Below are 26,039 nucleotides of genomic sequence, written 5' to 3' on the forward strand. Positions count from 1 at the left end.
GCTAGTTTGGATAAGCTGAAAATTTTCTGTTCGACGACTCTGATCACATGAGTGATAGGCACAATCATTCGAGTACTCGATTTGAATCGAGTATTTTATCGAATGAGTTGAGTCGAGTAGTGAGTCATGTTTTTTTGAGTACTGAAACAATACGCCTCTTGTCACAATGGTCGAAATTATTACCAACAAACCTCACTGAATATAACTGAGAGTTAATTTACGAATGACAATTATGGTTTCGAATGTGTTTTCTATGGAAGGCCGTATGTAAACATCGATTGGCTGTGTTGCAGTATACGAAACATGTAGTACAAAGCTACACTCGTTAATGGAAATGACATATCTGTGAAGTCGTGACCAACCCACAGCATTGTCACAAAGTGCAATGAAATATATATTGTACCGGTATGGTGAAAATATACAAGTTATCAGTAATGTGCTGTAGAACTGGCGTGACGCTGTCTGTGGTCGCATCAAAAGTACATACTTGAACTTTCCTAATATTCCATAATGTTGTGACCTGATACTAAGTGATAATCGACTCAAAGCCTAATACTCGGTTCAGAATCGAATTACTCTGATTTCATGTCGAATATAAAAAAAGCAGCATGAAATGAATTTCTAATTTGGAAGGTCCACCTGCCCGCTAAATTTGTTGACAAATTGCTTGTTTCCGACTAGCTCAAACAGGTCACTAATTAGGATGTTCTCAACAAACACCATTGTTGTTTTCATTCTATCAATTCGATAAACTTTGACTTTTTTGTCAGTCGCAGATATGAGTTTTCAAGTTATTGCACGTCATTACAGAGACTCGTTATTGCATGCAACAGATTCTGCTTGTAGTCATTCATCTTCACAATTCAGGGATCGTTCATAGGTGTATCTCAAGGTAACGTTGGTTGCAGTGTTACTGGACTTGTGCAAACTAGTACATTTTCTTTGCACAATTAGAACTATTACTACTCACTTTTAAAAACTACTCACTTTTCAAAATTTACAATTACATCTAGAACTACTGGATTTACAAAATTTGCATTTCGAAATCGAACTACAACTACCGGTACTGACTTTTCAAAACTCTGAACTAGAACTAGAATAATTCATTTAGCAACAACTATAGAACTGGCGACCGTTAAATATTTGCAACCAACTCAACTCCAAATGCGGATAATTAATGGTGAGAATAAATTAATCGCAAACAGGCTACAAAATATTAAAAGGACTGGATTTCTAGTTTAGGGGTTGCGACCCCATAACCCTCCTCATGGCTATGCCGCTGTTAGTAGTGGTGACTCTGAGCTAGTGATGGCTGCCAACACATCACACAGCAGAACATCAGCAGCACAACTTGTGTCAACTAGTTGTTCGTAAACTAATTTTATTCAATGCCCATTTGGAACTACTCATAAAGCCAGTAATTCGTTGACCATAAATTAGTTATGTAACTGGATTTGTATTGACAGCTGGAGAACCTCTTCCTGAACAATAATATGGAGGTGAAGATTGGAAATTTTGGCCTAGCTACCAAAATCTACTTTGACACCCAGAGATAGCTTTTTTTAGGCCACACCCAACTGTTTTGCCCCGGAAGGTCTCGGCAGGAATGGACACATTTTCGAAATGTACACTTGGTCACCGGGTTGTATTTTGTGAATATGATCCAACACTCACCTGGGAGTTACTAAAAGGGGTTGCAAGGGCCTTCGGTGTAGAGATGAGTGAAATCGAATACATCAGTAGTTTGATTTTGAATCGAGTATTAGTCTTCGACTCAAGTATTCGAGTATATCTCGTTATGACACTATAACAGTATGAACGATGTGAAAGTTGCAATATGAACCTTTTCTGCCACCACAAACAATGTAATGCCATTTCTACATCACATCAAAGCTAATTTGTATATTTTAACCATACCGGTACGGTACTTATTTCATGCACTATGTGACAATGCAGTGGTTTGATCACGACTCCACCTAAATGTCATTTCCACTAACACTGCACCTTTATGCTGCCTATTTCTTAAGATGCGATACGACCAATCGATGATTACAGCCACCCTCATTTAGAAAGTAGTAATCAAGGTATAATTCTTGTTGCCTAATGAACTCTTAGTGGACTCTTAGCATAAGATCTTAGCAAAAGGTATGTTATATCTGAGACTGGGAGTTGGTATTTTGATTTTTTTCCAATGTGCTCTGCCGTGTTGGGATGACAGAGTCAACTTTTTCAAGTGTCTTGACTTAACTGCAGTCGAGTCACCTTCAAAAATTAGTGACGTTACCTGACGCAAGTCTCCTTCGCACAATCAAATCACAATAAAAAATCTAAACTTGGACTTGCCTAAAACATTCGAGGAACTTGACTCGATTCAAAATGTGCAGCGACTCGATATGACATGTGACTCGAACATAGTGACTCGTTTCCAACTTTTCAACTGATTCTTGACAGCATTTTGTCGTTTGACCCATCACAACGACCTACAACAAAGCAAGCATTGTCCAGTGAGTTTTCCCATGGCTGTATTCCACAACAACTACCGGCCACCTGATTGACTATCAGGCCCAGATCATCAAGTCGACTCCAGCCGAGTTTCACAATTGAGATTTTTATACTTCTATAATATGGTTACTGCTGAGCAGAGTTGGATCAATTGTAATTTGTAATTGTAATTGAATGTAATTAATTACATTTTTCAATGTAATTGTAATGTAATTGTAATTGAAGCATTTTTATTTTGTGTAATTGTAATTGTAATTTGACAAAAAATTTGCTCAATTACAATTTCAATTACATTAAATTGCTATTGAGACCTGACAAGCACAACATAAAATAATTGACTTATAATGCATTCTCTTTAAATGTCGACAAAGAATTTGGTGGATCCATTCGCGGAAGCCCTTGACTGCGCCCTTGCGGGCGAAGTTTTTTTTATTTTTACCGCTATGCTGGCCTCGGCTGCCATTGTATACAATCTTTAGATTACTAACCAACCAATGGATTCGCAACACGTGAACCACGATTGAATACGCCGAGAAGCGAACTGCTGAGCCGGCTAAAAGCAGCAGAATTGATAGTCCCATAGCTGGCGATCCAAGCGTCGAAATTTGAAAGGTAAGGTCCTAATCGAAACCTAGTGTCGCACTGATTCCGCAATAAAAGTATATTTCCAGGCAATGGTACCATCCCAAAATAGTCGTGAAAGTCTGGGAAGCGGCATTGTTCTGAACAATCGCTGGGCGTAATTGGTAATTGTGTGGTCATGCTGCTGCAGCGCACTCACTTTTCAGAACAGTCAGCCTTAAACGGCTATTTTGGAGCAGTTACATTGCCCTGACGAGATTTTATTTTGTATTTTCGGAATTAGTACATCAATAGCTTACGATAAAGACCAGATGCATCAAATTTGGACGCATGGATCGCCAGCTCTAGGACTACACAGTTTGCTTCTTTTAGCCGGCTCTGCAGTACGTTTGTCGGTGCATTCATCCGTGACTCACATCTTGTGCAACTATCCGTGGGTTGGCAATCTACAATACGATTTCAGATCACGGATGCTGCATCGTTACTTCGTCTGGCTAACTAACCAGACCACAGGATATTATATAACGTCTTATCTGACAAAGCACGGTTTTGTTTTTACTCCTCATCCTAATTCCTACGTCCCTCGATAAAAATAATATTATTTCTTTAATTATATACTATATACGCAAATCCAACTCGTGCATATATTATAATACTTTTTCAACGGCATACTGCACCCTATCCTTAATCCTAACCCATAGAAAATTAGTTAAAATAACATTTTACATTTCCAATTACGTGAGCCATAATTACCGAGCATACAAAACACGCTTATATTACGTCACAATGACATCTTACATAGCACACTATGTACGCACATATACGCATTTATTACTACACAATCTGAACTAGACTTGAATTGTTGTTAAATACGACGCTACGGTTGTCAAGGAGCACGGTTGAATTTAAGATTATTCAATTACATGTTCAACAGCAGCAATTGTAATTGTAATTGTAATGTAATTGAAGCATACAAGGAGTAATTGTAATTGTAATTTGATATTTTTAGCATGGAGTAATTGTAATTGTAATGTAATTGAAACATTCATGAAAGTAATTGTAATTGTAATTGAACTGAAATAATGTAATTGATCCAACTCTGCTCCGAACCAGATAGCCGTCCCTAATCGCCTGGTTGAACCGGGCTGATGGTATCACACTTGTTCTAGAATTGTTCCGAATCTAATATTCAGTGATCCCGAGGATTTGTTGAAGACACAGAAAATTAGCAGTTTATTGTATCGGAACTGAAATCTTTCGGACAATCAAGTTGAGACCTGAACGTCCCAAATCTTCTACCCGCAGCCAATATCCGAATCTGAAATGTGATTGTGATCTACAAATGTATGTGCGGAACATCTGTAAGGAACTACTCGTCTGAATTGTCAGGTTGCCGATCATCACAATGGCTACGCTGATCATTGTACTAAACTGGTATTATTAGGTCATAAGTTTGTTGTTCTTGGATATTGTTATTTATCAAACTGTTCCGTTTTTGCTTATTTTTTCCGTTTTTCAGACTGGGCTGCCATAATATAAGCTTGGTTGAATACTTGTTTTTAAGTAGAGAGCGGTTAATGTGTGATGCTTGAAGAAGTAAAGTAACATACAGCTAATCCAGAAGAATGAAAAACATGTGCTGGATCTGTGGAAAGAGCTTCCATCGTAAGGGCAGATCGAAAGCTCACTTGCGATTCCACCTTATAAATAGAAATACCGAATGTGAGATCTGCGGAAAAACCTTTGCTGCAATCAGTTTATTGAAAAAACATTTACTATCCCACACTTTTTTGAAAAATCATGAACACAGAGGCATTGGCAAAGAGTGTAATCAGATCGTTCACTTGAAAAGACATGCGGATACACGTACTGCTCACCTTGGAGTCAAAAACCACGACTGTGAGATCTGTGGAAAATCATTTGTGCGGGTTGGCGACCTGAAAACGCATGTAAATATACATACTGGAAGCAAAAACTATCCATGTCAGATCTGCGGGCAAACGTTTACCCGGCTTGGTCACTTGAAAACACATGGACATAAACATACTGGAGTAAAAAAGTATGCATGTCAGATTTGCGGAAAAGCGTTTACCCAGCTTGGTAACTTGAAACGACATGGAAATACACATAATGGAATCAAAAACTATGCGTGTCAGATTTGCGGAAAAGCGTTTACCCAGCTTGGTAACTTGAAACGACATGAAAATACACATAACGGAATCAAAAACTATGCATGTCAGATCTGCGGAAAAGTGTTTGCTCGGATCGGACACTTGAAGACACACGAGAATACACATACTGGAGTCAGAAAATATGCATGTCAGGTCTGCGGAAAAGCGTTTACCCAGCTTGGTGCCTTGAAAATACATGGAAATACACATACTGGAGTCAAAAACTATGCATGTCAGATTTGCGGAAAAGCGTTTATCCATCTTGGTAACTTGAAAATACATGGAAATACACATACTGGAGTCAAAAACTATGCATGTCAGATCTGCGGAAAAGTGTTTGCTTGGATCGGACACTTGAAGACACACGAGAATACACATACTGGAGTCAGAAAATATGCATGTCAGGTCTGCGGAAAAGCGTTTACCCAGCTTGGTGCCTTGAAAATACATGGAAATACACATACTGGAGTCAAAAACTATGAGTGTCAGATTTGCGGAAAAGCGTTTACCCAGCTACGTGACTTGAAACGACATGAGAATACACATAATGGAATCAAAAACTATGCATGTCAGATTTGCGGAAAAGCGTTTACCCAGCTTGGTAACTTGAAACGACATGGAAATACACATGATGGAATCAAAAACTATGCATGTCAGATTTGCAGAAAAGAGTTTACCCAGCTTGGTAACTTGAAACGACATGAAAATACACATAATAGAATCAAAAACTATGCATGTCAGATCTGCGGAAAAGTGTTTGCTCGGATCGGACACTTGAAGACACACGAAAATACACATACTGGAGTCAGAAAATATGCATGTCAGATTTGCGGAAAAGCGTTTACCCAGCTTGGTGCCTTGAAAATACATGGAAATACACATACTGGAGTCAAAAACTATGAGTGTCAGATTTGCGGAAAAGCGTTTACCCAGCTTGGTGACTTGAAACGACACGAGAAAACACATAATGGAATCAAAAACTATGCATGTCAGATTTGCGGAGAAGCATTTACTCAGCTTGGTAACTTGAAACGACATGGAAATACACATACTGGAGTCAAAAACTGTGCATGTCAGATTTGCGGAAAAGTGTTTGCTCGGATCGGACACTTGAAGACACACGAGAATACACATACTGGAGTCAGAAAATATGCATGTCAGGTCTGCGGAAAAGCGTTTACCCAGCTTGGTGCCTTGAAAATACATGGAAATACACATACTGGAGTCAAAAATTATGAGTGTCAGATTTGCGGAAAAGCGTTTACCCAGCTTGGTGCCTTGAAAATACATGGAAATACACATACTGGAGTCAAAAACTATGAGTGTCAGATCTGCGGAAAAGTGTTTGCTCGGATCGGACACTTGAAGACACACGAAAATACACATACTGGAGTCAAAAACTATGCATGTCAGATTTGCGGAAAAGTGTTTACCCAGCTTGGTGCCTTGAAAATACATGGAAATACACATACTGGAGTCAAAAACTATGCATGTCAGATTTGCGGAAAAGCATTTACCCATCTTCGTGACTTGAAACGACATGAAAATACACATACTGGAGTCAGAAACTATGCATGTCAGATCTGCGGAAAAACGTTTACCCAGCTTGGTGCCTTGAAAATACATGGAAATACACATACTGGAGTCAAAAACTATGAGTGTCAGATCTGTGGTAAAGCGTTTAGTCTGCTCAGTAACTTGAGAAAGCACGTGCATACACATACCGGAGTCAAAAATTATGAGTGCCAGACGTGCGGGAAAGCGTTTACCCTGCTTGGTAACTTGAAAAGACATGGAAATACACATACAGTAGAATAGCGGAATGCATATCTTTTTCTTCTCGTGATGATGATCTCGAACATGAAGCAGTAATATTGACAGGAATACCTTATACTAAAATATGCTGTTACTTAGAGTAGACGTTCATTCACTCTGCTATCATGTCAATACGATTTACTATTGCGATCAAATTTGTACGAGTACTCAACGCATATATCTTTGAATCACCTTTCCAGCTAAACGATTACTGTGCCGGCTGTCTAGAAATTGTGGTGGACTTGCATCTTCGTGTTACTAAGACTCTTGCCCATGTCCATTTGTCGTTGCCACAATAAAAATTTCTCTATATGTTGTTTTTTATCATCTATTTTTTTTCAGTTTGAACATGTTTCTCCCATTTTCATATTTTAATTACGGTGTATGATTACTGCCTGAAAATTTCTTTCTCACTGCCCTAATCAGTTTCAATAAAGACATCTTTTGCGGTAATTTGCACTGGGTCTGTTGTTTAGAGAAGTTTGATGTGGATATTCAAATCTTTGTATCACAGTGTGATGAGCTAATACTATAGTTTATGTCACCTAAATTTTAAGCTTCGTGTGCATTATCCTTTGTCATATTGTCTGTTTATTAGCAGTCTGTTCATATCGTTTTCAATTTCGTTTCAAATTGTAATGTTGTGGCCATTCTGTAAATATGTGTTTCTCCTTGCCATCCATTTCATGCAATTTGTCGACATTTTCACTTCCTCATGGTAGTTGACGTGAAATGATACCTGTACGATTTGTGATGCAGGTGATTAGCATATCATTGATCGCTATCCTTTGTGATGGTGAGATTATGAACAGTCAGCCGCAACAAATATTATTTTTATTCTGTTTCACTTTGAAATCTATTGAATATCTGATCAATTCTGTGTGTATTTCTGATATACACTCGGTGCATCTTGTCAACAATTTCGTTTCTTCTTAAGATTTTTTTTCATTCAGATTATTTGTAATTCATACTGCTACGACGATGCACCACAGTGCTCCTTACCTTGTTTTGTTTGATGAAACATTGAAGCTGCTACGACGAACTCATCAACCTTGTTTACTAAAGAGGCAAACTGAGGTAAATCGTGATATGAATAATCATTTGGCATTCATTCATTCAACGTTTACGTTCCTCAGAAACTGCCGAAAACCGGCTGAAACATGGCGCCCAAAATTTTGGAAAGCCAACTACAGAGTTTCAACTGAAAGTTTTTCGTATGTCTTGGCAAAATCTAGTTCTTGATTAATTTGATTTTGAATCAAGTATTACATTTCAAGTCGCGTACTCGAGTTTCATTCATCAACACTAGAGCCCAACCGCTATCATATTTCTGAGCTGATAGGGACAAGCAGCACCTTCAATGATAACCACGATATATTCAGGCTATAGTGAAATAATATGGCAACTAGTTTAAGACATATTTCCAAACGTTCAGAGCATTTATTTGAACAACTTTGCTATACTTATGTATGAAATAAACGAGAAAGGATGCATCTCAACGCATCCAAGCAGAGTCAGTCAGTAGCAATAGTAGCCTACCTCTACTTTCGCAGAATACTCAATAAGGTTTTGACCCGCATTTTCACCCTTATTAGTAGTGATGACTCTGAGACGACTGCAAGAACATCACTCAACGAAAATCCGGTATCATGATTCACGACAAACGAATACACGTGTTTTCTAGTTTATCGGCAACTAAAATATTTTTGCATGCACAAGTAGAACTACAGAACTACTCACTTTTTAAAATCTGCAACTAAGTTAAGTAATTATCTGAATTACAGGCATTGCTTCTGAAGTAGCATGAGAAAGTCAAATGTGTCAAGATATCGGTCTCCATCGAAATTTGAATCACAAGCACGTCGTTTGATTTCACAGATTGTTCCAAGACAAGGATTTAGTCTGTATCGTTCTTGAGTTGTGTAAAAGAAGGGTAAAGGTATTTCCTCATTACAAATGTAATATACCTCTAACTGTGCCGGCCGAAAATGCATTAGAACTGTAATGTGCATGACTAGCAGACTTCTACAACCAGATCATTATTGCTCTGGCTAAATATGGTAAAATGCTTATAATGTAATTCTAATCTAATTAGTAAACTATTTCTATATATATAGTGTGAAACAAGTCAAGATTGGTGAACAGTTATTTACTATTCTCATGCTCATGATAATCAAATCTGATTTGATATGAACTGAACTTGATTTCTTTTCCAACTAGGCAATTGTGATTCTAATCTAATTTGGAAAATTTTGTTTCATATAATTAAAATTCTAATCTAGTTTGGATAATGTGTTCATTTTTTTCTGACGCAGCTGCGATCACTTGGGCTGTGCACAATAATTTGATGACTCAAATCTGAATCGAGTATCAATTCTAATCATTTGAGTCGAGCGGTAGGCACTGATTGTTTCGAGTACTGACAATATACGCTCCATGCCACAAAAGGAAAAAATTATATTACCAATAAGCTGAACTGAACCAATGGGAATTATACTTTCGATAATATTTCTCACCGTGAAAAGCTGTAAACCTCTATTGGTCTTATCGCAGCATACGAAACACGTAGTACAAAGCTACTCACGTTACTGAAAATGACATTTCTGCGAAGTCGGGACCAACCTAAAGCATTGTCCCATAGTACGATGAAATAGCTATGGTCATAAAGTGAAATATAATCTTTATGACGTGACTAGAACCGGCATTATGTTCCTTGTGGTGTTGCTGTGACGTTAACATGAGTGACTCAAGCTCATTATTTGATTCAGAATCAAATCACTCACATACTCTATTTTAGCCAGCCCTATTTATCACACGTTCATTATCATTAAGCAAGTATTAAATGAAGTTTATAGTTTGGAAGGTTCACCAGTCTGCAAAAACTGTTGTCCCATCTGACCGTCCCTCTAACTCAGAAAGGTTGAGAATTACTGTCCAACAAATAATATTGTTATTCTCATTCCAGTAGACCAGCTACCTTATTATTTGTTGTCAGTCGCTGATGGAAACTACAAAAGAAGATGCGCCATCACAGAACCAGAGACTTGGTGTTGTTTGGTTTCGTGATTGTAAAATCATTCACAGAGATATCAAGGTAACATTATTTGCAGTAGTGCATTCATAAATAATCTTCGAGAATGATGTCAGAACTAGAGCCGACTGATGATTGGTTCGTCAATTTTGGGATATAATTATGCACATTATGTACCATCAACGTAAAATGATTGATGGCGCTACAAGCTCTCTAAAGTGGACTTGTACAAACCACTGGATTTTCAACATGTGCGACAAGAATTAGAACTGCTTACTTTTCTTAATTCTCTACTTGAACCAACGATCATTGAAAATCTGCTACTAACTAACTAATACATAACACACTAATGATTGTTTGGTTACAAAATTACAAATGAGCTGAGAAATATCGGGGATAGAATTGGCATCTTAAATTGACGGGGTTTCGAGTTTAAAACGGGAGTGGTTTTTGACCCATAATACTCAGCCCTGCCTATACCACTGTTTGGCGTGATCACTCTGAGTCAGGGTTGTAATTCAAGTTGCGATTTTCAGTGACTCGACTTGACTCGAGTCATTTGTTCAAATGACTGAAATGACTTGTCTCGAGACTAGGACTGTCACTGTAACTTCGAAGAATAGTAAAGTCACCACATAATTGGTGTTTCGTATAGTAGTCCTGATACTTAAAAATAGGGCCAGAAACTGTTAAACTGAGGAAAATAACGATATTATCAGTGTGAACCATTCTATATCACTCGACGACAGTTGGAAAATGGTGATTGAACCAGATTGGACTGATAATGGAACAGTGAACATAATGACTTGCACTCAGACTCAGATCTTTACTAGCTGATTTGGATTCGGACTTGACTCGATGGTGAATTGGAAATGACTCGACTTGATTCGAGTGAAAACTACAAAAGTGAGATTGACTTGTGACCTGGTTACAACCCTCCCCTGAGCTAGTAAAGTCTGCAATAATATCATGCAACAGAACACCGGTATCACGACGACATACATTTTCGAGTTGTCGGCAACTACATTTTTTGAATGAACCACTCACTATTCAAGATCCGCAACTACAAACAAACAAACTTACTTTTATATTATGCAACTAAAACCTGAACTCCTCAGTAATTGAATATTTGGTAATTGAATATGAAAGTTGTATCGACAGCTTGGAATCTATTCCTGAACAATATGAAGATGAAGATCGGATATCTCGGAGAGATGTCATCCTGGCTACCAAAGTCGACTTTGACACAAAAATACTTTTTGTGGCACACCCAACTATATTGCCCTGGAAGTTGTTGGAAAAAATGGGCACAGTTTCGATGTAGAGACCTGGTTGTTGGGCTGTGTTTTGTGAGTATGTAAGAACATTCATGTGAAACTTTATTAAAAGGGAATTCCGAGGGTCTCAAGTGTAGGACTGGGAGATTCGAGCAACTGAGTGATTTGATTCTGAATCCAATGTAAGCCTTAGAGTCCAGTATCCGAGTATCTCTCAATATGACGTCATAGAAGTATGAATAATGTGGAAAGTACAGATACATACTTTCACGCGAGCACAAAAATATAATGCCAGATCTACAATTTTGCATCACATTGAAAATGATTGCGTATATTTTTGACCACGCCAATTCTATTGCACTTTGTGACTTCACAGACGCTGCCCAATAGATTTGGCTCAATTCCAAACAGCCGAATCGCAGCAGAGCCAATTGAAATTTTTGAATTTATTTAAAAAGGTAAAATTTTACTGTTAATCCGATGAAATTGCGAAGTTGCCCAAAATAATGATGACAGTTTTCGCTCACTTCTAACCAACCCTACTTGACAGTGCTGCCAAATCTATAATTTCTGTCGAGTAGCAAGGATCGTATCATTTCGGTGCTCAAAAAATCATCTCTCATTACTCGACTGCAATCATTGTGCCCAACCTTAGCTACTGCATATTGCAGAGGCTTCTAACGTTATTATCAGCGAATCTGGTCAAAATCAAGCATCTTGGTGATTGGATTACGTGGCCTGTAGCCTGTATCCTGCCAACAATCTGTGCGAATTCGAGTTCTTGTCTGGTTCCATGCTGAGTATAGATTTGTCTTTTTATGAGGTCATAAAACCTACCAATCCACATTTTAACCTATTATGCTTTTGCGAAGGAAATGAATTTTTTCAGCCCTCGTCACAATTGCAGTGCAATTATTTCAAAATTGTATCATCTCACTTCTGTACTAATACAGAGACACAGAAGCACATATGTGACAAGCAAGAAGCGACCATTATTTGCAGTAATCAATAATTAGACTTTTATATGGCAGAATTGGAAGCTCAACTAAAGAAATTAATGCGCACCAATCCGACTTTGAAGTTTGCTATAAATATAGGTTGGTATTTATGAAATCAGTAGCCTAATTGATTTCATTTTTAATCGACTTCCCTCTTACATGTAGGCCTACTTGTACGAATCAGAGATTTTATAGCATTCATGACTTTCACAACTGAAGAATATCATAAATTCTCTGTGCAAATCCAGTTTGTCAAATGACATTGACGCAAATCTGACCGATACCTTGAAATCAATGTCAGTCTCAAATTCATGATAGATCCAAGTTACGGCTGTTGCTCGCATGTGACGTTGTCGAGAAGATTGTTGACGCTTGGGCTGTGCAGAATTAATCCAGTGGGTGCTTGAATCTGAATCGGGCATTATTTTTCTTGATTCCAGACTAATAGTGAGAAACGATCGGTTCCATCACTGAAGTCCCAGCGCTCCTTATTATTCAGAGTTGATTGATCAATGAAAATGATTTCTTCGATACTCATGTCCACTATGCATACCTGTAAACTATGATTGGTCGTCTCGCGACATACTTAACATGAGGTACAGGCATGCACGCCTATTAGTGGAAACCACATATCTGTCAAGTCGTGATCATCCTACAGCATTGTCGGTTTATCGGTTAAAAAAAAATTGTTGTCAAATTTTACAGGCCTGCTAAGTCAAAACGGTTGAGAAACACTGATTTAGACGTTCCCAACAAATAATATTGTTGTTTTCATCCTGTCACTCCGATTACCTTTAATTTATGTTTTCAGTCGCTGATGGAAGTTTACAGAAAAGACGGGCCATCACAGAAGCGGAGACTTGTTATTGCATGCGACAGATTCCGATCAACGTCGTTATCTTCACGATTGTAAGATCATTCACAGAGATATCAAGATAATAATTGTAGTGTAATTGTCTAATAAAACTAATTCGAGCGAATGCCTGTAATCTAATTCAAATCTAATTTGTCAAATTTTTCTATGCTGCCATTAATCTAATTTCTGGTTTTCCTGTAATTGCTACAGGGGAACCGTGTCGTGCGAAACCAACCAAGATTGATATACAGGCATTTGCCATTCTTGCGCTGATGAGAATGAATTCTGGTTTGATATCAACTGATCTTCATGTCCAAGGTTTTTGTCAATTAAGTAATTCTAATTCTAATCTAATTTTCAAAAATCGGTGTAGCTATCATTGTAATATTCTGAATTGGAAAAAGCTGTGTAGCTATAAGTCAAATTCTACTCCAATATGGAGAAAAAACTTGGTAGCTGTGATTTCAATCGTAATCTAATTTGGAAAAGTTGAAAATTATCTAGTGGATAAAGTCTACAAATAGGCATATCCTGATACTTGAATCTCGTCCTACCAAACACGGAAATAGTATACCATTTCAAATCCAAATCCTGATTCCCAAACAATCTCATAAAAATGTGAGTTACTAGCTGTGATTTTATTACTATTCATGATTTTATCAGCAGAATGTTTGCATGTGACCCCTCTCAACGACCCGCTGTAAAGGAAGTGCGGCCGAGCAAGTATTTCAAATGCTACATTCCACAGAAACTGCGCAAAACCTGTTAATCATGGCGCCCAGGATCTCGGAAAGCCAACTACAGCGAAAGCAACCTTTATAGAGTTTGAACAGTGAGATTTTTTTCTAGCTCTTAGCAAATTAGAGTTCGAGTTTAATTTGATTCTAAATTGAGTGTTACGTTTCTAGTCGCGTACTCGAGTCTCATTCATGATAACTAGAGCCCGACCGATATCGTATTTTTTTTAGCCAATACCGATAAGTAGCACTTTCACCTACAACTCCCGATATATTCGGCTGATATTGAAACAATATGGCAACTATCGTAAGGCACATTTCCAAAACTTTAGAACATTGATTTGAACTTTAGAGCCGTTGCTATACTTGGACATGAAATATACTATAAAGACTGCATATGTACACTTGTATGCAGAGCCAGTCAGTAACAATAGTAGCCAACTTCATTTTTTTCAGAATACTCAAGTAGGTTTTGCCGTGCACTTGCACTAATACTCGAGTCACTCAAATGTTTCTAGACTACTTTTGTACCTCCTATGTAACAGTTCAGTTTTTTGGCAAAACCAGGTCTGGAATACTTGCTTGAAATCGCTACTGCTGCTTGTGCTCGAGTAGACATTTACAATGTTACTTCTACTTCAATCCTCGAGTACCAACGTGACCACTTGTAAGTTAAGAGATATAGATGAATATTCCCGATGTAGCAAACGCAAATAATAGTTTTCCCTGCTACCCGGTTGTGACGTCACAGAAAGTGCCGATATTTTTACCTCTCATAGCTGATATAGGTCCAGCTCTACTATGGACTCGATATGACTGGCCAAACGATATCATCGGTCTGGCTATAATTACAACTTATTTAAATAAACCTCATCTCCTGACACTCATGAACTGGCAATATCTCCTGATTGTAAAATTCATCTCTAGTTCTAGTTCTAAACACATTCCATAGGGCCGCATATGGAACTGCTGAAATACAATAATCATTTTTGATTAGTTTTAGTAACTCAATTCAACTCAAATCCGGGTTAAAGATCCCTAATTAACCAACTAATATGCCTAACTGATGATACGAAATACTGAATTTCATGCACAAATAGAACTAGAACTACTCACTTTTCAATATCCGCTACTGAATCTAGTACCCTGTATCTGAATTATAGGCATTGCTCGCGTATGATCACCAGAAAGAAAATGTATCTCAAGAGATCATAAATATCGCAGTTTGAATCACAAGTACGTCGTTGGATTTCACGGATTCTTCCAAGACAAGGATTTTGTCTACATCGTTCTCGAGTTTGTGCTAAAAAAGGTAAAAGCATTTCCTTGTTGGAAGTGTAATGTCTCTCAAACTATGGAGCTCGCAATTGCATCAGCTATGTAAGGTTCATTTCTGGCAGACTTTGCCAACTAATTGATATAAAGCAGAGGTCTCAAACACGCGGCCCGCGGGCCGCATGCGGCCCTCGAGAACATTTTGTGCGGCCCGCGAAGGCATTTTTCAATTTCAAGTATTCGACAATATATTCTAGTGTCATATATCTTTTTTTATATTTAGGAACTTAAAGTTCACTCAAAAACTACTACAAAAACCTGAAATCTAAACAAACTTCACTATCACATCACTTTCTAAAATCTACTATGCAGTGGAAGATCGCTATTACGTCACATTTCTGGTTCATGATGACAAAACATGAGCCGTTGATGATTCGTGACTGAAAATTGTGATTTTGTGTGGTGCGACCTTTAGTCAAATTACTCAATTTTGGATTGACTGGGTGATAAACTAAAATTGACTCGAGTTGAGTAGGGTCGAACGTTGAAATCAGAGAAGGACTTGTCTCTCGGAATAGTGACTTGGCAATCCTACGGACTCAAAAATCTATGAAACTGTCGTAGGGAATAGTAATATATCAAAAGCCCGTAGCTTGCGTTGCGTAGGTTATATAGAATATAGAAATACAATCAGGTCTGTATGGAAACCATTGGCATTCTGTGGCCCCCGTGACGTAGATTTGGTTACATCCTGGATGTTGTTTGTTCTCTCTGTCCATGTTATTACCGGTGGCGAGTAAGTTAGTAGTACGCTCAACAGCTGTAACACCAATGGATTCTTCGGCGATTAGTCATTTCTATTCCAGGGGTTCATAACCAGGGGTCCGTATCCCCTTCGTGGTACAAAGCACCACATCAGGGGGTACAAGATGCATTGTGGAAATTGGCCTATATGCTGTGGAATCTTTTCTGGGCTAATTAATTCAACTGGAAAACATTCTTCGCGCTACGCTCGATTTTATTTGAACGGACATTCTGATTTTTACATAGGTCCCAGCAGAAACAGTGTTAAAAATCGACAGGGGTCACTGGAAATCTAATTGAAAGTACAAGGGGTACGATCGCTAAAACGGTCAAGAAACAATGCTATTACTATGGAACAATAATGATTATATTTAAGTTGTTATTGATATGTTCCAATATTAATCGAAGAAAACCTAACGCTGCTTTAATTTGACTTTGACAATGACAGTCACAATAGCCTATACTTATCACGAGTATATCAGAAACCCCGATTCGGCTACACCGTTCACATGCTCTGATATCAGATCAATCTTTAGTGAATTCTAAAATATTCTACATAAAATTGTGGCATTTCAAAGGTCAAATAACTGCAATATTACAACCCGACAGCTTTTACGATATCATCATGCGTCCTCTCGCATGATGTCTAAACTCATTATTTCTAACAAATTATGCCCGGCAAAAAAAAACGATTCTATTCAAATATTTGAAAATGTGATTTTTTCGTGTCAAGCATGAATAGTATAATAGTAAATTATATTTTCTCGGTGGCTGTGAAATGCCTGTCTGGAAGGTGCCGTTAAATAAGGCCTAGTTGGATATTATACATTGAATACCCCTATTTCTTGATGCTGCGGCCCGCGGGTCATCACAAATTAGGAAATTGGCCCGCGAGCACATTTGAGTTTGAGACCTCTGATATAAAGTGTACAGATTTTTGGTGTATTTCTTTTGCAAATTTAGTAATTCTAGTCTCATTCGTGAAAAAAAGGATGTAGCTGTAATTCTAATTCTGAGCACATTTGAAAAAAAAAATGGTAGTTATCATTCTAATCTAATTTGGAAAAATATCCAGCTGAGTACTCGGATCTGAATCGAGTATCAATTCTAATGATTTTGATTCAAGGTGTGAGCCATGAATTTTGTTCGAGTACTGGAATGATAAGCTCTCTGCCACAATAGTCAAAATGATTACTAATAAACCTAGCTGAGAGTTAATTTACCAACGAGAATTGGCGTGGAAGGCTGTAAACCTGAATCGGACGTACGCAGCATAGCTACATAGGTTTCTGAAAAATCACATATTTGTGAAGTCTTGGTCAACCCAGAGCATTGTCAAAGAGTGCGGTCCATAAAATGTCAAATAATCTTCAATGTGATGCATAACGGGGATTGGACTCTTTGTGGTTGCATGGAAGGTGCATATTTGAACTTTATACATCATCCACGCTGTTGTTATGACAAAATGAGTTTTACTGATATAGTCGACGTGACTCGAAGCTCAATACTCGGTTCAGTTTCAAATCAGTCAGGTATTCGATTTTGCACAGCCCTACGTATAACAAGTCTAATATAAAAATAGCAGCGTGGTATTAAGTTTCTAACTTGTAAGGTTCACCGATCTGTAAAATTTGTTGTTGAATTTTTACCCGCCCCCGAGCTCAAAAAGGTTGAGGACCACTGATTTCTATGTACCCAACAAATACTGCTATTGATTTCATTGTATCAATCCGATTAGCTTTGATTTCCATTGTCAGTGGCCGATGGATCTCGACAAAAGAAGACGCGTCATCACAGAAGCAGAGATTCGTTCTTGCATGCAACATATTCTGCTTGGAGTCGTTTATTATTTTCACGAGTGTAAGATCATTCGCAGAGATGTCAAGGTAACATTGTTTGCGGTGGTTCCAGACAGTGCAAACTGGTGGATTTTTAATATGTGCAACTACAACTAGAACTACTCATTTTTCAAAACTCGTAACTAAAACTAGAACCAACAACCGTTAAAAATCCCAACTAACGAACTAAAATATAGCCAAGTAATGCCTGATAATTTAATTTCTGAATTGCAATTGAGCTAAGAGATATTGAAGATAAAATCAGCAGTTCAAGCTGAATTGGTTTCGGGTTTCAAACGGGAGTGGTTTCGACCACCCAATACTCCCCTGATTATACCACTGTCTTTTGGTAGTGATGACTCTGAGGTCCCAATCTCTGCAACATCATCACGCAACAGAACACCGGCATCATGATGACACGCATTTTCTAGTTGTTCGGCAACTACGTTTTAATGCACAACATGAACTGGAACTGCATACTTTTAAAATACGCAAATATAAAACTAGGACTACTCAAAAAGCAGCAGCTACTGTAGTTCGCTATTGTTCCGACGCGGCACTAAAATCAATGAGTGGCGCTTTGTCAGGTGTTGGATCCTGTCTGCTGTACACTAAATCTGCCTCGGACTAGTCAAACCGTTGCGTATCAATCCTCTTCTGATCACAAATTCGAGCAGTCCAAACGAATAATACGGAACAGCTTGTTTAGAATAAGACATGTAAATGGCAAGATTAGCAAGATTGCTTGCTCGTCCGATAACAGTTGGACAAGAGCATGGAGCAAGAAATTGCAGCAACAGAGCAATATAAAGGTAAACGAAAACGGACGATGCAACGATTCAATCAACCAATCATGAAATCAAACAAAACAATTAAGAGTTGTCGAGGAGAATAACGGAATGAAAATAAAGGACAGTGACTAAAAACATGACTTGTCAAAACAGCTATCATTCAGCTGGATTGGTAGTTTGTACTTTGTATACTTGTGTAACTCGGCGTGAAATTTGTATTAACAGCTGGAGAACCTCTCCCGAACAATATAAAGTTGAAGTTTGAGATTTCAATTGAGCTACTAACGGTCGACTGTGACAGCCACACAATGAATACTCATTGCGGCAGTCCCAACTATTAATGAACCGGAAGTTCTCGGCAACGATGGACAGATGTTTCGAAGCAGCAGACATCTGTTCGCTGGATTGTGTTTTGTGAGTAGGCTATGATGCACCAATAGCACCATTGATTATTGATTTTTATAAAATAGATAGCAAGGGTCTTAAATGTAGGGCTGGGCTAAATCGAGTACCTGACTGATTCTATCCTGATCCGAGTATTTGGCTTCAGGTTGAGTATTTGACTATCATCTCTTGTGACGGCATGACGTTATGGAAATTGTGGAAAGTTCAAATATGCGACCAGAAATAATGTAATGCCATTTCTACATCACATAAACTAATTTTGTATCGTTTCAATCATTGTTATTTCTTTGTACTATGCGACAATGCTGTGGCTTGATCGCGACTTGATATATAAGTCATTTCCACTAACACTGTACCTTTCTACTACATATTTCTTAAGATGCGATACGGCCAATCGAGGTTTACAGCCTTCCATGTTATAAAATGGCGGCGAAATCATAATTCTGGTTCATAAAATTAACTGATGGTGGCAAGAAGCATATCATTTTAGAACTGGAAATAATCATCTCTTACTTCTCGACTCGAATCATTGTGCCAGCACTAGCAACAAACATCCGACTTGATAAGTTGATACATGTTTTTCTTTCTCGTAGGTATATGCATTGCTGGTCGGTAAGCTACCGCTTGATGCAAGACGTTGCAGTAAACTTTCATTAAGACAAGAATGAATAGACGATTCTACAAAATAATCACCACCAGCTTGTGATCGTATCAAAAGATATGTTGTAACTCATTTGCCTTTTTTCTAATGTGCTCCTCAGTATTGGGATGACCGCGTCAACTTTTTCAAGTGTCTTGACTTAACTCGAGTCACAATAAAAATCGAGTAACTTGACTTGCCTCGAAAAATCGAGTAACTTGACTCGATTCAAAATGTGCAATGACTCGATATGACTTGCGACGCGAACATGGTGACTTGTTTCCAACTCTGACCTACCATGATTTTCACAGTTTGTTGGCTGTTGACCCATGAGAATGAACTACTGTGAAGCAAGCACTGTCCAGTGAGTCAGTCTTTCAAGGTTACATTCCACAAGAACTGCCGACAACCTGATTGGCTATCACGCCTAAAATATCGGAGAGTCAACTGGAGCCAAGTTTCAAAAGTGAGGTTTTTACAAGTCTTTAATATTGTTATGGATGCGCGAAATCGAGTGCTTGAATCTTGAGTATCATTTTAGCACTGGAGAGAATCATCTCTCACTTGTCAACTGGAATCATTGCAATAAATACTTGATTCAAACTAGACTACTTGAACCATTGTGCGCAGCCTTAGTTACGATGAGAGCACGACCGATATTGGATCATTGAGCCGAACCGGGGTCATAAGGACGCGAGTCATGACTCGACTCGAGTCATTGCACATGACTTAGCGAAGTCGTAAAACTTACGGCAAATCAAGCCAGAAAGTGTATTTTATGTTTGAATAAGCCAATTGAGAGTAGATGCGGTCAAAGTAGCCATCACTGGTACTCAAGTAGAAGTAACGAGGTAAATTGACACTCAAGTAAAACTAAAAGTTGTGATCTTCAAGTAGGTAAAAAGGTCAATGTTCCAGGTCTAGTTTTGGATTGAAAACCGAAAATTGTTTTGTAGAAGTAGAAATCGTCCATAATCATAACTACTTGAGTAAGTATTGCAAGTAGAAGAAACCTAGTTTAGTACTTGGACAGAGAAAAAGTACTTCTTTACTGACCATATCTGGTTAGAGTGAGATAAATGAATGTATTTTGAATGCTAGGAGTTCGTTTTACTGGAGTGGAGTTAGGAAAATGAGTTGAACATGACTCGGGTTGTGACTCGACTCTCATTACTATGACCGGTGACTCAGAATCTTGTGACGTGATTCAAACCCTGTCCGATACCGATAAGACCGGTAACTAGCACCTTCACCAATAAAGCCGATATTCAAAAGCTAAGCCATCTTGCGTAAGTCACATTTTCAAAAGTTTATTTGAACACCTAGCTCTTGTTATGTTTGGATATGAAATAATCTAGAAAATCTGCACCTGGACACTTGTATGCAGGGACTCTTTATGAGTTTGTATATATGAAAAACTTACCAACCCAAAGTTTACCTGTTATATGTTTGCAAAGTAAAATAATTCTTTCTCCCCTAATGGCAAACGTAGTGCTATTATCCAACAGCTGTATCAGCATATTGTTTTACATGACAGGTGCCGCTAATACAGAGACACAGAAACCTGTCGGTGACAAGCCAGAGGCGACCTATGTATACAGTAACGAATCACCAGACTTCCATATGGCAGACGTTGAGGCTCAACTCAAGAAATTGATCGATACCAATCCGTCATTGAAGTCTGCTATATATATAGGTGAGTATTGATTTTATAATCACTACTTGACTTTATTCTGAATAGACTTCCTCTTTGAAATGTAGGATACTTCTATGAATAATACCTCTTTGAAATGTAGGATACTTCTATGAATAATAGATTTCATATAATAAAATCAGAATCTGGTAAAGGCTCAGGCTCAAATCAATTCTTGAGTATCGCGACAACTGAAGAATATCAGAAATTCTTCAACAAATTCAATTTGTAAAATGATATTGATGTATAAGTTGACCGATGTGTCGAAATTCAAATTGGTGCTAATCCTAAATTCAAAATGTAATGGTACAAATGAAAGCTATTAGGATGTTCAAATATATATATCGAGTTCAACATGTATCAGAGAATGGTGCATAGAATATTCCTGTGTACAAATTTGGCTCAAATTCAAAAAAGGTTGTTGAAATCCACAGGGGTTAAGAACTCCGTATGCATATCCAGTCAAGCAGATATCATAGATCCAAATTACAACTCTAGCCAGTATGTGACATTACCAAAAATGGTTAGCATTAGCTATATATTGCATTTCTGTATATCAAAACTGAGTTTGATTCAACAGATGAGGCAGAAGATCCTGCAGCCTGCAACTGTGCATTGGATTGGTGGATCTGACCGATAAAGCAGGATTCAGTATGGCTATTTTTGTATCGTCACAATATCTGGATAAAAGGAGCTCACTGACAAAAGGAGCTTACAATCTATTTCGATAAATACATCGACGGTCAAAGTAGTCAGCGCGACTACTCGAATAGAAGTAGAAGTAACGTTATACATACATTTCTACTCGTTTGCAAGCAAAAGTTGCAATTTCTAGGACATGTCAAACTACTACATGTAGTAATAGAAGGCAGTCAAAGTAGTCGGTAATGCCACTCAAGTACAAGTAACGTCAACCCAAGTACGACTCAATTACAAGTCAATGTATCGATTTCAAAGACTGATCAAAACTAATTCATGTGGAAATAGATGCTAGCCAATGTAGTCAGCAATGATACTTTAGTAGAACTATTCATTGCTGCGGTAGCAATTTCAAAGAGAATGCAAAATTAAGGATGCAAGTCCAAGTAGATGTAACACTGTAAATTTCAACTCAATTATAAGTAAAAGTGGCGATTTCGCTTATTGACTGGCTATGACATGTTAAATACTTGTGCGGCTGCGCGCACATCGCACTTGGACAACTATATAATTCTAGGTGTCTAATTAAACTAATCTAATCAAAATGGTAATCTATTTGTTATCTAATTATCGTGTGTTACAAGCCAAGCTCGATGTACAGGCATTTGTCATTCTCGTGCTCATGATATGACCTTTTGTTGTAGTTCTTTCCAAATCACAATTTAATTCGATTTCTAAGTTTTTGTAAATCAAGTAATTCTAATAGTAACTCCAGAAAAGCTGTAGCCAGCATTCTACTTCTAATCCGTTAGGTAAAAACTAAAGATTTTCTAGGTGTCAAACTCTTGTGCCCACCGCCTTGTACAGATTAATACCCGCTAATACTGAACGCGAACTAAAAACTAGGAATTGTGTCAATATGGGACTGCTTCCATATCATATCATATAAGTCTGTCTTGTGTAATACATCTTGGCGTTTCACTGCTCAGGGATATAGGTAAGGCTTTCAAAATTGTCCTGTAGAAAGCAGGCCTTTAAATGTCTGTAAAATATTCATTAAATTAAAAACAATTTCAATATTATCCTTACTATAGCAGGCCTTCAAATATCTGCAGAATAATGATTTCCTTCAAATTTCAGGTTATCAACTATGTGATATCAACAACCGTGTACTTGTCAACAATAGCATGTGAATACTTCTGTACGCAAACAACGAATAATGGCGGAGTACTACTACAACCTCCAACGTTACCCGAGTACTCTAAACAAGAAAGTAGCCTAGCTCAGGTATTTCCACAACTACATGTTCGAGCATTTGATCAAGGTTGGTCGAATCATTTTATGCTACTTTAATTGAAAATTTATGAAAGGGCTTGACTAAAATGTGATTTGACATGTAAATTGTTCAAACGACTCAATTTGACTCGACTCAAGTCTACATTTGTGTGACTTTACTTGAAAATTTATCAACTGACTCGAATACAGCCCGAATTTGCGTGAGTTGACTTGAAAAATTTATGAAATGGCTTTACTGAAGTGTAGACTTCTAGTAGAGTAGCATCACTGACTACTTCAGCCACATATCTTCACTTCAAGTAGTTTGTGTCGTTGAAATAGTTACTTCGACTTGCAGTTGATTCGAAATTTATGAGGTTACTTCTTCTGTAACATCACCGCCTGCAACGACGTAACTTCTACTTGCATAGAAACACTGACTAATTTGAAGACCCCCCTCCAACAAAATTGTAACTCGGTATAAATATTTGTCATTACTTATCATCGTTTACGTGGATGATTTTACTTGCAGTTGATTTTAAATTTACAAGGTCCCTTACGATGGGATAGTTTGATCACCTCTTCTATTGTTTTAATGTATGTTTTCGTCATCCAGGACCCCACCAAAGTGATTCTGTGTCTTATGATGGGAACCTGTGATTTACATTGACCGAGAACGTAACCTCCGTACCGAAAAATTGGAACTGCTACAAAATATGGATGCAATCAAAGCCTGGACGGTCGCTTAGGGGCAACTCTAAATGGCGGACCGCGGAACAGCGGAACATGTAATACTAAACGGCAGACAGAGTGGAACTGCGGACCGAGCGGACCATAAGAAAATAGCTCAATACTAAACGGCGGAACGAGCGGATCGCGGAACTAGCGGAACTTGCAATACTAAACGGCGGAACTGCGGACCATAAGAAAATAGCTCAATACTAAACGGCGGAGCGAACGGATCGCGGAACTAGCGGAACTTGCAATACTAAACGGCGGAACTGCGGACCGGGCTGACTACTACAAAGACCATAATGTAAACAGCAGACCGCGGATCAGGCACAACTCGCAAATGTCGCAATACTCCAATTCTCTTAAAGGTTGCCTTTCATTTTGGCAATAAGGAACATGCCAAACATAAGGACATCTTTTCTAGGGTAACTATGGGGTGTCTTCAAGTGTGGCAACGTAGTACCAAGCTACCAACACACCCCAAACATACCCCAGACTTGATGTCCAGGTTGCAATGCAGTACGAACATACCTCAAAACATACCCCAGACATGATGTCCTGGTTGCAATGCAGTACTCTACTAACACACCACAGACATGGTATATATCGACTATCTGTGATCGAGTGGAAATTTCTATGTATGTTTCTACTTGAACAGCTTCTTGGAGGTACAGAACCTCAATATACAATTGAATAGTATATTCATATTGAAATGAACCCGAATATTTGCGGCTGACACTCGTCCGGGGTAATCGTCAGCAAGTAGTAGAGAATTCAAAAGAACAGCGTATATCAACAATCGTAACACAAAATATGACGTCACCAGCACGAAATGTCAAATACGAGAGCGTTCAATGTACTGTTTTTAGATGATACACGAACACTTTTTGTTGACACAGCCTTGGCTGGTGCATTTTGATAAAAGTCGACTCCAAGGCACGCAAATGAAAGTGTGAGCGACCCTTTCCGAGTATGCGAAATCTGTCGTCTCGATAATTTTTCGCACATGCGGGATTATCCAACAAGTGTTTGTCAATTGCAGAATTTATGGCCTTTGATTGTTCCGCGTCAATCTTGAGCGGATGAAGTAAGGGTGAGCTTTTCACAGAGCGTGTTCTAATGAATCTAGGGACATGCTGATTTAGGGACGTGCTTAGGGTGCTGGTGACGTCATATTTTGTGCTGACTCTGATAGTCGTTCCGTTTTTGGACTATATCAAAATGAACCAATTAATTTAAAGTTGAAATACGATCTGTTCACTTTCTGACATGTAGAAAGTAGTTTTCTTGCTCGAACACGATAATTTGGCAAGGGAAAACTTATAACAACTTAGTATATAAATCCCAGAAGGATATTTTAATGAAAACGACGGGCCAGACGACAGATTACACAAACGCAAATCGTGGACTGACTGAAAAAATGTAATAGCAGACTAAGATGAATATGCTTGTCTCAGAGATTATAATCCATGCAGGTGTAAGTACGAACTGAACGTAAAGTGAAACTGCGAACACTCATTAAATGAAGGTATGTCAGATTATGGATGTCACATACCTACTACGCTGGTCAACTTCTTTTATGGTTCTCACAGTCTTAGTTGAAAATGACTTAATTTTCCCACGGGGACATCAGATGAAGTACCTTTGATCTCCTGTATTATGGTGTAAACTGATTACCACTGCCCCCGCAGTCCAGGAAAATGAGAAGATGATATAGGTGGGCTATATTTATCATCTTTAGTCACACACCATGTACAATGCGATGAGATGAACAGATAGGACGTTGTCGAACGACACGCATGCAGTTGCGATTCTTTTAATCTAACATCCACCTGGGCCTAGGGCAGGGGTTCTCAACCCGCGGGCCTTATGCGGCTGACCTTCATTTTGCGACCCGCAACATCTTTCATTACGGAAGCAATTACTACAGTCAAAGAATTTGTTACATAGTAAGTTAGCTACTTAGCTTTCTTATCGC

At 38.3% G+C, this 26,039-nt stretch overlaps 2 protein-coding genes and 2 long non-coding RNA genes across 8 annotated transcripts in view; 1 reads left to right on the forward strand and 3 right to left on the reverse strand.

The window, feature by feature from the left end:
* The window catches only part of LOC145446510 (uncharacterized), a 60,776-nt gene extending 37,269 nt beyond the window's left edge, over positions 1–23,507 (forward strand). Inside the window, exons 1-5 of one of the 4 annotated variants that reach the window (XR_013917322.1) lie at positions 15,139–15,281; positions 17,806–17,934; positions 18,903–20,188; positions 21,260–21,418; positions 21,996–23,506. This is a non-coding gene — a long non-coding RNA (uncharacterized LOC145446510). Of the gene's footprint in view, positions 1–13,898; positions 14,138–15,138; positions 15,282–17,805; positions 17,935–18,902; positions 20,189–20,235; positions 21,012–21,259; positions 21,419–21,995 lie in introns of those variants that run through there. The other 3 variants (XR_013917319.1, XR_013917326.1, XR_013917301.1) reach the window with 3 other exon arrangements.
* The window catches only part of LOC145443231 (serine/threonine-protein kinase PLK1-like), a 430,606-nt gene that overhangs the window by 371,438 nt on the left and 33,129 nt on the right, over positions 1–26,039 (reverse strand). The gene's annotated exons all lie outside the window — the stretch shown is intronic.
* LOC145436146 (serine/threonine-protein kinase PLK1-like) overlaps positions 1–26,039 on the reverse strand; it is a 992,061-nt gene that overhangs the window by 309,364 nt on the left and 656,658 nt on the right. The gene's annotated exons all lie outside the window — the stretch shown is intronic.
* LOC145452347 (uncharacterized) lies at positions 21,260–21,743 on the reverse strand. Its single transcript, XR_013919332.1, has 2 exons — positions 21,504–21,743; positions 21,260–21,468 (listed from the first exon to the last, which is right to left on the reverse strand). It is a non-coding gene; the product is annotated as an uncharacterized LOC145452347 (long non-coding RNA).

The sequence above is a fragment of the Botryllus schlosseri genome, chromosome 1, assembly GCF_051294905.1.
Source record: "Botryllus schlosseri isolate E-star chromosome 1, Bs_hap1, whole genome shotgun sequence".
NCBI lineage: Eukaryota > Metazoa > Chordata > Ascidiacea > Stolidobranchia > Styelidae > Botryllus > Botryllus schlosseri.